At 35.3% G+C, this 13,350-nt stretch overlaps 1 pseudogene; it reads right to left on the bottom strand.

Annotated features, from left to right (window-relative positions):
• Positions 1 to 1,089: 1,089 nt before the first annotated feature.
• Positions 1,090 to 13,350, bottom strand: part of LOC149226145 (adenylosuccinate synthetase, chloroplastic-like) — a 30,904-nt pseudogene continuing 18,643 nt past the window's right edge.

The following is a 13,350-nucleotide window of genomic DNA, read 5'->3' as shown; positions in this document are numbered from 1 at the left end:
AAGGTCCAGAACCAAAAATACCTTGAAATTATTAACTAAAATTACTTCATCTTATCTAAGAATTTGTATTTCTAGGACATGAGGAAGCATGTTAATAACCCCAAACCTAGAGATGTACCAATAATGAAACCTTACTCTTAGTTCAAGGGTCTCCAAGGTCCGGAACCAAAAATACCTTTCGTTCAAGGGTCTCCAAGAATTTGGTTTTTTAGTTGGAAGGTCTAAAACACTTGACGATTCCCATTTGTCAAATCAGATACTCCATCAAAATAATAACAATTTTCTGCCAGTTAAGTGAACGGTAAATCTAGTTTTGATATAATCAAAATATCATTAAAAAATTCTTGTCGTGTCTAAAATGCTTTTAGGCCCCTCATCAGATTGTACTTCCTCATTCCAAACTAAAAACTGACCATTCAGACAATCAACACATCTTTTACCTAAAATAGAATACTTTTGCACACGCTAATTTTCACCATAGTGCAATTTGATTTCTTCTCTATTTGAAGATCGGAAAGAAAAAGACAGAAATATCTTCGGATGATACCTTCACTGGTCATGGAACCCATTATCATCATGAACCTTTTAATACATGCTTGACATTCCTTTTTACGACCCTTGGGCATTAACTGGACACTAATTCCAAGAATCTTGAAAATATCAGCTAGAAACATTGTGAGTTTATCAGCCAGTGGTGAAATAGTGGCAGAAAATCAGGAGATGATGGAAAATTTCATTATCCCTCACAATTACACTAGCTGAATTTTACCAACCACTACAAACAATGTTTTATAGCTGAAAACACATCATTATCATGCAAGTAAACTATATATGCATTAGTATAATTTCTCTTTTTAGCTGCTGCTTTTTCTTCAGATATGGTAGTATGATTTGTTGGTTACGTACCCTTTTTCAGTTTCGTAGTGACGAGTTACTAATACCTCTTTGTCATCAAATGATCATGCATTGTAGAAAGAAAGAGCCTAAAATTTCTTGAATTTATTCCTGCTTAGACTAACCAAAGGGTTTTGGACAAGGGACTGATATAAAAAAGTCACAAAAGCCAAAAATGACACAAGGAATGTTAGGCCATTAAAAGTTCCCATGCATGTTTTTGACCTGCTTCTTGGACAACAAACTCCATGGGATGACTTTAAAATCTGTTGATCCTATTACTTCACTATTAAAGCATCACGACCTGGCCCAACACCAATATAATCGATTGGTATTCCAAGTAAATTCTCGATCCTTTCCACATAGAGGCAAGTAGCAGATGGTAAGTCTTGATAGCTTCTCACTTTAGATATATCAGCCTGCCATCCAGGCAGATCTTCATAAATAACCTGCATGTGACCAAGTTATATTAGAATTGGGTACCAGAGAAGAGAAAAATGCTTTTATCAAAATTTGAGTTTGAAATGAGAAACTTTCTCAAGGAAACAAGATTTCAAATAACCTTGACATGACATAATGTTAGAAACAAATTGCAAGGAAAAAGGAATATGACATATGCAGAATATTATCTACAAAGATACAAATAAAACTATACACCGAGAGAGACTCAAATTGGTAGCAGGTCTAACACAAATGACCAAATAAAATAAATTTAACAGTTAGGGTCAAAGGTTCAAGAGGCGAAAATTATGGGGCCAAAGCCTCAGTGCAAACAAGCTTTCTATAAGTTTTAGCAAAATAATTCATACATATACAATGTAGAGTACTAAAATAGTGGATTTCTGATTTTTTAAAGGTAGAGATTGCAGCATAGCACTCGATATAATGATCATCGTAAATGAAGCTGTCTGATTAAACCTCACAAGGATGTGAAGCTTAAGCAGACAGCATCAGATAGGCTGACATTAATTTAACTGTTGCCTCCATGGTACTATTCTACTGATTATGGATTTGAACCATATATGTATTCGTATAATCTAAAGATCAAAACACAGGCTTGTAGATGCCGACCTGACATCTAGTTACAATATTTTTTCACTTATTATGCCTGGCGTTCCCCTTTCTCAACTTTTATGCATCACAAAATGTTTTTCATGATACTTTCAATACTCATACATAAAATTATAGAAGCATACTATTTTAAGTTGCCCGTTAAGTAATTGAGATCCATGGCTCTGAATTGAAAGGAAAGTACCTCTACTTTTTGCAGAAGGTTAAGGTCCGCAGGAAAAGATTTCAACACATTTCCATCAGGCCCTTTATAGGCTATCCCAAGCGTTATTCGAGATAACCCAGAAAGTACGTCAAGTTTTGTCAGATTAAGTGCTGAGAAACCATTGATTTGATAAGAATATTTAAGTGAAACCAGATCTAGCCAACCACAACGACGAGGCCGGCTAGTTGGGGTGCCATATTCATGTCCAGCTGATCGAAGATCTTCACCCGCTTCATCCAAGAGTTCTGTCGGGTAAGGAACTGAACCCACTCTTGTTGTGTATGATTTAGCCTGCAGATCAAAACCGTGGTTAGTCATCAGTAAATTTTTAAACCTTTCTTGATGCATCCAATTTTCATTAGAACTTTAACCTGCATGAATTTGCATATGCATGTTAATAAAAAATCATATCACATACCACACCAATCATATCACCAATATGTCTTGGAGAAATACCAAGTCCAGTACAGATTCCACCGGCAGATGGATTATAAGAAGTGACAAATGGATAAGTTCCAAAATCGAAATCTAACATGGTCGCCTAGCCGCCTTCAACCAAAATCTTCTTCCCGCTTGAGAATGCATCATTCATCAAATGAACAGTGTCAGCAATATAAGGTTCTATTCGCTTAGAATATCTCTTGTAATGATCCACTTCAGTCTGTAACATGCTTTTACTATACTCAAAGCCTTTAAACGGGATGCGGCATCATGCAAAAGAATATCCAACTTCTCAGGAAATGTATCCATGTGCCTTAAATCACTTCCCTGAATACCATTTCGGATTGCATTGCTTGCATAACAAGGACCAATCCCTCTTTTTGTCGTTCCAATTAACGACCCTGCAAGTTCTGCTTCTCTCATTCCATCAATAGTTTGATGGAAATCAAATAGTAAATGAGCACGGTCAGAAATCAACAGTCTTCCTTTGCAAGACACTCCATTAGACTCAAGCCCGTCTATGTCTTCAAATAGTCCTAGAAGATGCACAACGACTCCATTCCCAATAACGCATAGGGATTTCTCATTCACTATTCCAGAAGGGACAAGGTGAAGAGCAAATTTCTTTCCCTCGCTATTATATATGGTGTGACCTGAATTTTCCCCTCCCTGCGATAAAGATGTAGTATAATCGGTAAATATACTTACCAGTTAAGATGGATTTAACGACAATGAAAAAAAAAATGGAGGATGGGTGAGTACCTGACAATGGGCCACAATATCATAGTGCTGTGCTAAAATGTCTACGAGCTTTCCCTTTCCTTCGTCACCCCACTGAGTTCCCAACACTGCACACACTCGACTCAGGGATTTAAAAGGATCTTCCGCTTTCTCTACCTCAACAATGGCATTAGCCTCCTCGACGTTGGAATTGCATTTTATCCTTCTACTCTGCAGTACAATTCGACCTTTAGCCTAATGCAAGTTCACATAATGCACAAACCCTGACCGCAACCCTGCTGCCTCTTCTTCTTATCCTGCGAAAATCCGTGCAAATTCGGAACACAGAGATCGCTAATCAGTGCAGATGCCATTTATTTCCACAGATCGTGGATTGAGCAACCTTGAAAACCCCAAATCCCTGGCAGAAGCTATGATCCAGTTCAGGCAGATAGATTTTTTTATTTTATTATTATTATTATTTTTTTTTTTTTTATCTCAGAGGGTAATCCAGAATGGAACTGGGGTAAAGGGGGCTAAAACTGGAGGATTTGAACAGAAGGAAACAGCTAAACATTCAGGAAAGCCATGGATAAAATTTGCCCTAGAGATTCGATGGAGCCCATTTCAGAGGTATGTCAGGCAACACGGGAAGCAAGAGCAGAGAAGACGAAAAGGGTACAGACAAATCTTTCAGGATCTGATCTAGCAGCATTCAGGCGAGGGTTCGTGAATAGTTGCAACCACTCAACTACCTTCCCTTGATCGGACGATTAACAAACTTCTAATCATCTAACACATAATCTAACGGCACACAGGAATGACAAGTGGCGTTTAGGGAAGTTCATTTCAGAGGGAAACGCCTTACGACGTAATTATTAATGTACAGATTAAACATATACGCATTTTAAAAATCATTTATGATAGTCTTAACCATGGAGATTCACTCCCACTTTACCAAGGAAATTCTATACTCATAAATAGTTTTTGCTAGAATACAATTTCTTTAATTAATTAATTTGAGATAAATTAATTTAAACGGAATAACTAACATGGAGATAAATATTCAACCTTGATTTGTGAGTCCTTCTAAGAATATCTCAACATATTTAGTACAGATTAAATCTCTTCCATCCACTTAATAATTATCAATAATTAAGTTAAAATTCTAGAAGTATTATTACGAAATAGATATACACATTAATTATACAACATGTCTTTTTTGAATAAGGCTTCTAGAATTTAAACTTAATTATGGGTAATTGTTAGGTGGATTGTAGGGATTTAATATTCATAGAATATTCTAGGATATTCTCAGTGGTATTCAGAAATCATAGGTTGATATTTATCTCCAAAGTAGTTATGCCTTTTCCATCAAATTGATTAATCAATAATTGAATATAAATATGAGTTATGGTTTTTTGGGTATATAGTATTAGTAAATCATAATATTGTAACAAATTCTATTTACAAATTAGGAATTTTCATGGTAAAATGGGGTGAATCTTGTTACATGTTTTTCTTGAGATGTATATATGTTTAACTGATATATTACTTTTTTTAACAATTAATAACTACGGTAGCCATATAAACTAAATGAATGGTAAACACCTAAAAGTATAAATCCATAATAAATGTTGCTTAAAAAATTTAAATTATACTTTAGTTTAAAAAGTAATGTTAATGATAATGATAAAAATCATTATTATATAAATTAAATATATACATGTTTAAACAAACATATAACAAGATTATTAACCATGAAAATTCACCCCACTAAAACAACTATATTAAGCTTTATTTAAAAAAATATTATTATTGTTAAAGACAAAAACAATTAATGTATAAATTAATCATATACACAGTTAAAAAAACATGTAACAACATTCTTAACCATGAATATTGACCCCATTTTAATTAATCAATTTAATTAAAAGGGAAGAAGGGCGTAACTACTTTGGAAACAAATTTCAACCTTTGATTTGTGAATACTATTAAGAATAATCTATAATTAAATTGGAAATTTGGAAGCCCTATTTCAAAATACATATGTCTATATAGGTAAACTAAAAGCATTTGAACATTGTGGTACATAATAATTCTTTTTCATAACTATTGTCAATTGAGTTTCCGGGAAGGTCTAACTAAATTAAAATTATAAGTTAGTTATTTTTTACCATTTTATTTTTTTACTTTTTATTTTTATTCTGGTAATATGAGATGTATTATGAGGTATTTTTTATGAATATCTAATTTAAAGTTATAATTATTTAAATTTTATGTGTTTTTTTGGTAATGGGAAATGTATTATGAGGTAAGTGTTTTGATGGCTATCCACATTTTTTAGTCATTTAATTTATAATGTTGCATTAGTAATAATATATTTTTGTTGTCTTTAGAGAAACTCATTCTAATATTTTGGACAACTAGACCAATTATCTTATTAACATAAATAATGGTTTCATTGTAAAAATGTTTCATTGTATTCAGGAATGAGTCATAGTCTGCCTCTCATGGAAGACCCATGAATTTGACTAAAAGTTGCTTTCGTGGATTTTGGCCAAAATCTCCAAAACTTCTAATAGTTAGTCAATGTTTTTCTAGGAGATGAAAGAGTAAATTCTCCTATTGAATTTCCTCCATATAAATACTCTGGTAGGTATGTCGATTTTGGAATAAGGTTTCCAATTTTTTTGTTCAATTATTAATAATTATTAGGCTGATTGTATGGATTTAACCTACACATAATATTTTTAGTAATAGATACAGTAGAGATTAGGAGAGGTGCAATCCTTTATTCTTTTATTTCTTTGATTTTCTCATAATTAGATAACTCCTATATCATCAAGACAATTGAGAACGTGAAGGTGATCGAGGCCATTAGGTCCTTAGATCTAGATAAATCCCCTGGTTCGGACAATTTTCCATCAACTTCTACAAATATTTCTAGGACTTAATAAAAAAGGACCTTCGAAGAATGTTGAACTCATCTAGATTGAAAGGGAAGATGGGAGGAAATACCAACTCTTCCTTCCTCGCTCTAATTCCAAAAGAGTCAAAACCTACCTCCTTCTCTCGCTTTCGGCCTCTCTCCTTATGCTACTCATCCTACAATATATTGAATAAATTAATGATCACCAAAGTAAGTAAGATTATTACTGCAACAATCTTGAAAAACCAAGGTGGTTTTATGAAACAAAAAAAAATCTAGAGAAGGTGATCCTTATTTAAGAGGGTATCCATTCCAACAAGCAAAGCGACAATCCATATATGGTGATTAAACTTGAAATGGAAAATAATGTTGATATTGTTTTTCATTACTTTTTGTACTCTATTATGGAAATTTTGGGGTTCTTTTGGGAGTTCATCAACTCGATAAAATCTTGTATTGATAATCCATGAATCGCTCCATTGATTAACAGTCGACCTTGTAATTTCTTTTTGGCCTTAAGGGGTTTGAGACAATTTTTACCTCTCTCCCAGCTTTTATACATTCTTGTTGCAAAAAGCCTTAGTGAGAATTTGGAGCAGGCCAAGGTTGAGGGTAGATTAAAAGGACTAACAACGGCAAGGAACATTAAGGAATTCAATCACTCGAAGTTTGTTGATGACACACTTCTTTTGGGAAGTGTATCAAAGAAAATTACAATGAGTTCTAAATAGGCCCTCGATCGATATTTGGGTATATCTAAGGGCCTAGCCAATGATCTTTAGATGGAATAATCATGTTGCGAATCTTATGGAGATTTCCAAGATACTGGAATTACCATTGGAATATGAATGTCAATTTTTTAAATACCTTGGAATCCAAATCTCCTCGTGTGCTTCTAATTCTAAAAGTTGGTCAAATCTTAAATAAATTCATTTTTTTTTGTTAGGGAGCACAATGACTATCTATAGCTCGTAGAGTCATCTTGGTGAAATTGGTCTTATACTCTCTACCCCCTTATCTTTCCTTCGGTCTCATGGCTCCAAAATTTGTGCTTAATCAAATGAGTCCTTTGATTTGTAAATTTCTTTGGCATGGTGGGAAGAACAATGAAAAAAAAAATTCACCTAGTGCACTTGAACACCATTTGCCCTCCAAAGGAAAATGATGGTCTAACTATGAAATATCCTTTATATATAAATATTTTCCTTGGAGAAAAAAACATATGGTTGACTCATATCAAACTTGAAGGAATGGTGGAAAATGCCTTTCATGAGAAAGTATTTCAACAAAAATCACTTACTCAATGTTAAGTCAATTAACTAGTCTGGTATTAGATCAAAATTCTGGAAGTTGTGTATAGAGGCCACCCCTCTAATCGTCGACCATATTAGTTGGAACTCTTGGAATAGTGCTCACATTAATATTTAGAAAGAAAAATTTTCTTCTAATGTCACTCTGGGACGATGCGCGGAATTAGAGAATTGGTCATTTGGATGCAACATAATGGATATTCCAAATTAAGAGATATCTCACTTTGGGATGATCGAGGTCAATGGAAAGGTTGGTTAATACGAAATCTTCCAGTTCACCTTAGGCCCCAGTAGCAGTGTTTAATTGTTATATTAGAAGGTTTATCCCTTATTTCCTTATCTTTGTAGGATCTATGAACTTGGAAATTAAGTCCCAAACTTAAATACATAGCAAAATTGGGATACTCACATTTGGTTAAGTAACTTCCCCACCCGCCTCCATGTAGAGTGTGGTAAAAAACTTGGAGGAAGGATGACATTCCAAAAGTTAATAAGTTCTACTCAACTCTCTTCCATCAAAAAAATCCTTATTGTTGAGAATATTAAGAAAAGGAATATCCATGGTTTCTCACACTGTATCCTTTGTTTCAAATCAGAGGAAAATATATCTAATCTATTGTGGTATTGTCCCTTCTCTTTAGAATCTTGGCATGTAGTGTTTCCTCTCATGTATTATATTGAAAATATTCGTAGATCATGGGTGGAAATGTTGAAATTATGGAAATCAAAATATCCATGGGATCAGAAGGCCTCCTATCTACCAATTAGATGTTGGGAAGTCCTCCGTAAGTTTCTATGTTGGTCTATATGGATCGTGAGGAATAAATCCATATTAAATAATGAGTATCTTAATCCCCAGACAATTTTTCCCAAAGAATCAACCATGCTCTTCAAAACTATTTCCTCCAAGGGAGTTAATGTTAAAAAGCTTTCAAATGTAAATTTAATGGAGCACGACTGGATTCAGTTAAATAGACAAATCCGTCTCTCAAGTAAATATATGCTTTGTTCACCTTGCAATAAGGTCCCTAGCCTTTTTTCAATCATCCAAACTTTAATTAGTGGAGAATGATTAGAAATCAATATTCCCTGTTATTTGATGGATCCTTGATAGGAAATGTGGCATAGACAAGAGAGAGGGGATTTATTTAGCCTTGATGGAAGAATACTTTTTCAATTTTCTTAGGGTCTTGGTACTATGACAACAATCAAGTTGAGTTCCTTGCTTTGTGGAAAGGTCTCGAACTAGCTTTCACAAATAAAATCTATAGTTTATTAGCTTTTGGCGATTCAATTCTTGTTATCTGATAATTTATTAAGGTGAGAAAATATTTGTGCTCAGGTGACCCTGCCATTCTACAAATGATTTCCCTAATCACCTCTCAATTCGAGTGACCAAAGCATTTTCATATGTATAGGCACTTAAATTTTGTGGCGAACATGTTGGCAAAAAAATGATCCTCCTTGGACAAGGAAAAATAGAGATAAATCATGGTATATTAACGATATCCTATCCCCTAATTATGTTTAGAATCCCAAGATGCTTGAAGACCATCCATATGTATGTTCGAGGTCATCTTCCCTGCCCTAGATCTGATTAAAGAGATTGAAGGGTGATGTGGTCTTGAAACGTCTAAATTTTTAGCCACGAATTAAAAAAAAAGTCCCTCATGGCACACTCATCATAAGAAGTGGCTAACATTCATAACTCTTCTGTGATGATATATCATTGTGCAGAGAGTTAGATATAATGCTACCATCCTGAAACTCCCATAATTATTATTCTCAATGTCCTCCTCAAGGTTTTGGTCTACCTATGGATATTATGCTTCAATCTGACTCATGGTAGAATTCTAGCATGGCTTATTTAAAGGTTTCTTTGCCTCCCTACAACTTCCATGAGATGATGCTCTTTATTGGTTTTAGAGAACATTTCAAGTTGGTTGGTTTGTTATCTACTTGTATTCAGTGGCTCTCTTTGGACATGGCGGACCATCCATTTATTTTGGAAAATGATAATGATGGTTTGTTACTTGATAGGATTTTGGATTCGATCAAAGATTTGTTGGAGGTTAGGCAGTGAGAAGATGATATGGAAAAATAACGATGCCCGTCTTTTCATCGTCTCTTGGCAGCCATGTTTCTTCTTCACTAAAGACATATGAAGCATTCCCTGAATGATATGCACAAGGAGGTCTTCTCTTTGAGTGCTCGGGTCTCGATATTAGAAAATATCATCTCATAAAGTGTTCAATTTAGCTCAGAAGGCATTGATTCCAATGTTTCTCCGGAGAAAAAGAAATCATGTCGTCTGTGGGGAGTTGATTCTCCTTGAAATGGTTGCAACTAATGGTTGGGAATAACGACAATTTTTTTTTATGTTTTTTTAATATCCACTAATTTCTTATGTTATGTGATGTTGTCATAGTGTCTTATGTTGTCTTGCTAATATGTTGTCTTATCTATATTTTAAGATAATTTATTTGAGATTTACATAAAGTAGGATGTGTGAGGTATGCATAATTTTATAAATTATTTATCATTTTCATATGAAAAAAAAGTGTATTTTATATTATCCATATTAAAAAACCAAAATAAAATCTCCAAATTAAAATTTAACTCTTTCTTTCAGATGTAATCCCTACATTCCATAGAGTATTCAATTTTAATTTTAATAATAAATAAAATTCATCTTGTTCTTTAATTTAAAGTTATTATTTTTCTTTTCTTATAATTTAATCTTTTGTATTATCACCTCCTTATTATCTATTTATTTTTAAATTTAATTTCCGAAAATAAAAAATTATTGTTAAACATCATAGTTGAATTTTTTTTTTTTTTTAATTTTTTAATAAGTATATATATTCCTTATTATCATGCCCTATGGCACACTTGTGACTCTAATGTTCCCATGAGATACAAAATTGACATGTTTTATTCCTAATTTCTTGACAAATTTAGACTTACTAGTATACAAACTATGTTTGTATCTTATCCACACTTTATGTGAACTTGATAATCAATACTTTATCCAAATTCAATCCAGTAGCCCTTCAAAAATATTTTCTTCTTACAATTTGACTTCATTCGCCATAATTTTCATTAACAATTGTTCAACATAAACATTCAATTGAACAACAAACTTCATAATGTAAGAACATGAACATAAACATATATGTACAAGTGCAACAATAATATACAAAGGGATGAGGAACTCCCAAACAAAATCCCCCTTAATGGAATTGACTTCCAAAACTTTGATTCAAATACAAACTTCACAATTACATACATCAACCGGTTTGGCCAGACCTGAAATGTTCACGGAAACAAATATATAGCTAGCCAATGAGTGACGGTTGTATATGCCCACCGTTGGATAACTGGCTTTAGTGGGCATATAGAGCCCTGCTAATTTAACACAGATTAGTAGGATATTTATTTTCAATGAAGGTTCACTACCACTACTCGTATATCCTTCCAAGACAACATATAGAAACATCTTAGTTTGTGCAACCCTTCATCTCATACGACCAACCTAACCTCAAAACCAGAACCTGTGAATGACTTCGTGCATCCCAACATGTAATGGCCCTATACCTGTGATAGTCTTTCAACCAATGTATAGCAGGTGTGACATCACTACATTTTTTATTTTCACCAATACTAGAGTGTATGGACTACGCCTAACTTCAACACTTACTCAATTTTTTCAATCAAGTGTTAACAATGAAACGAAATAACATTTACTTCAATTATATTTCATCATCATTATGCAGTGGAAATCATAATAACCATACAAGTCTAATACACTTATACTTGGGAGGGGCAAATCCTGTAAAGTCTACCCAATTATTATATAAAATCTTCAATATTTTACAAAATAGAAATTTACATAAGTCGTGCAATTATCGGACATATCCTTCACACTTAACCAAAATTCGTGCAACAGTCATGCAACACACTTTCTACCCTGCCCGCACTATACAAATGCTAGAAACCCCAAATTTTATCTCAGCATAACATGCCTTGGCTGGGCTATTTAGATCATCCCAAATCATGTCCGTAGCCCGCACGTTATCTACCTGTCACACTGTGTGCCTGTGCTGCCACACTGCTCTAGCATAGCCTACATGACCCAATACTCCACCAAACTTTGACCCATTTCATTATGCCCAAGTCTCAACTTGTTTGCCTGAATCTACCTTTTCGCTCGAACCACCGAACTGTTGCACGTTCATAAGTCATACAACAAACTTGTTTGTCAGTGTCGGTGTATGACCCTACATGGCGTGTGGCCTGCGACCCAACTGACCCAACCATGCCTAAATGCACCTTTCCTTTGACCCGGTTCTGCCTACTGCAACCCAACCATGTATGCTCGACCTTTGCCCTGTGTTTGTTCATATCTCCCTCACTCGTCGTTTTTCATATATATCTCTACAATATATATTTCAGACTCCAACTGATGGTTTGATTTTGCCACATGAATCTCGCTCATCCTCCATTTATATGAATGCCACTCGGCCCTCGCACCTCCAAGTGTCGTGTCAGGTGGCCTCCTCCATGGTCGGTCCAACTCACCTCTACACGTCGACCTGCCTATTATAACATATTGACCCAACTCCAAATATAACATGGCGGTTCTCCTCATGTGCGTTGTCGCACCCACGGGTCAGCTATAATACTTAGTCATTTTTCCCACCTGTCATCATCGTCGCACATCCAAATGACTCGCCCATCGCACTACTCGCTGGTTGCCCTACGACATGCCTCCTCGGTTGCCCGTCGCACTTCACCCACCTGTTGCACATGACAATGGAGAGGCGCTTTCCCAACACAAGCGTGCCCGCTATAAGTGCATCCACCCATTGCACTTAACCGAACCTCATACCAAGTCATCGCACATAACTGAGTGCTTACCTAAATCCCCTTTAATCAAGCACGGGTGCCCATCGCACATCAAGGTGGGATTATACTACAGGTTCAATTTTTTAACTCTTTCAGGCGCTTCCGACTCGGAATCCTGACATCCTCGCCCACTCTAAACAAGGTTGCCATCCTTGACAACACCATCATCATCAAACATCACAAAGTTTCTCTAGCTCCAACATCCAATGTCAATGCTACCCAACTCTCCTCCCCATATTATAAAGCTCCATCAAGTCTCTTGACTCCATGCATTGGAAAGTCTCCCCAATCCATGATCATCAACCACATTCGTCTCAATCTCCACATGCTACACCACAATAGAAGGTTGGTCTCTCCAACACAAGATACATGTTATCACTACAAAATACATCGGATCGACTCATCATGTATCATCATCATGTGAACTAATGCCATGATACTACAACTCAACTCAAACATTTCTCAATACACTTGCGTCCCCCATGACTCGAACTAGTCGGATGGCCAATTCAACTATCACACTCAAACCATGAGAATGCACCTCCTCATGCCATTATGAGCCGCTTCTCCTGCATCCCATCACAACATCAACTTGATCACTAGTCCATCCCATCTCTATCAAAGTGTAAAGTAAGCCATGCCCAGGTCCATGAAGTAGTCTCTATCTCATCTGCAACATGTTTTGCATGATCTTGGTGTCAATGTGTTTTATATAAATCGATCGCATCTATCCAAGCATCATTATTCATGTGTGAGAGGCTCCTCTCCTCAAATACATGAAGAGCTCCTCTGATCGATCCAAGTCTCAATGCGCCATATCCAGGTCCATGAAGAAACCTCGATCTCATCTGCAATATGCCATCCATCAG

Source organism: Pinus tabuliformis, chromosome J (genome assembly GCF_031772625.1).
Source record: "Pinus tabuliformis cultivar Carrire ecotype Pingquan chromosome J, CPIR1, whole genome shotgun sequence".
Classification (NCBI taxonomy): Eukaryota; Viridiplantae; Streptophyta; class Pinopsida; order Pinales; family Pinaceae; genus Pinus; species Pinus tabuliformis.
The sequence above is the reverse complement of the archived record's forward strand: the minus strand, read 5'-3'. Positions and strand labels throughout refer to the sequence as shown.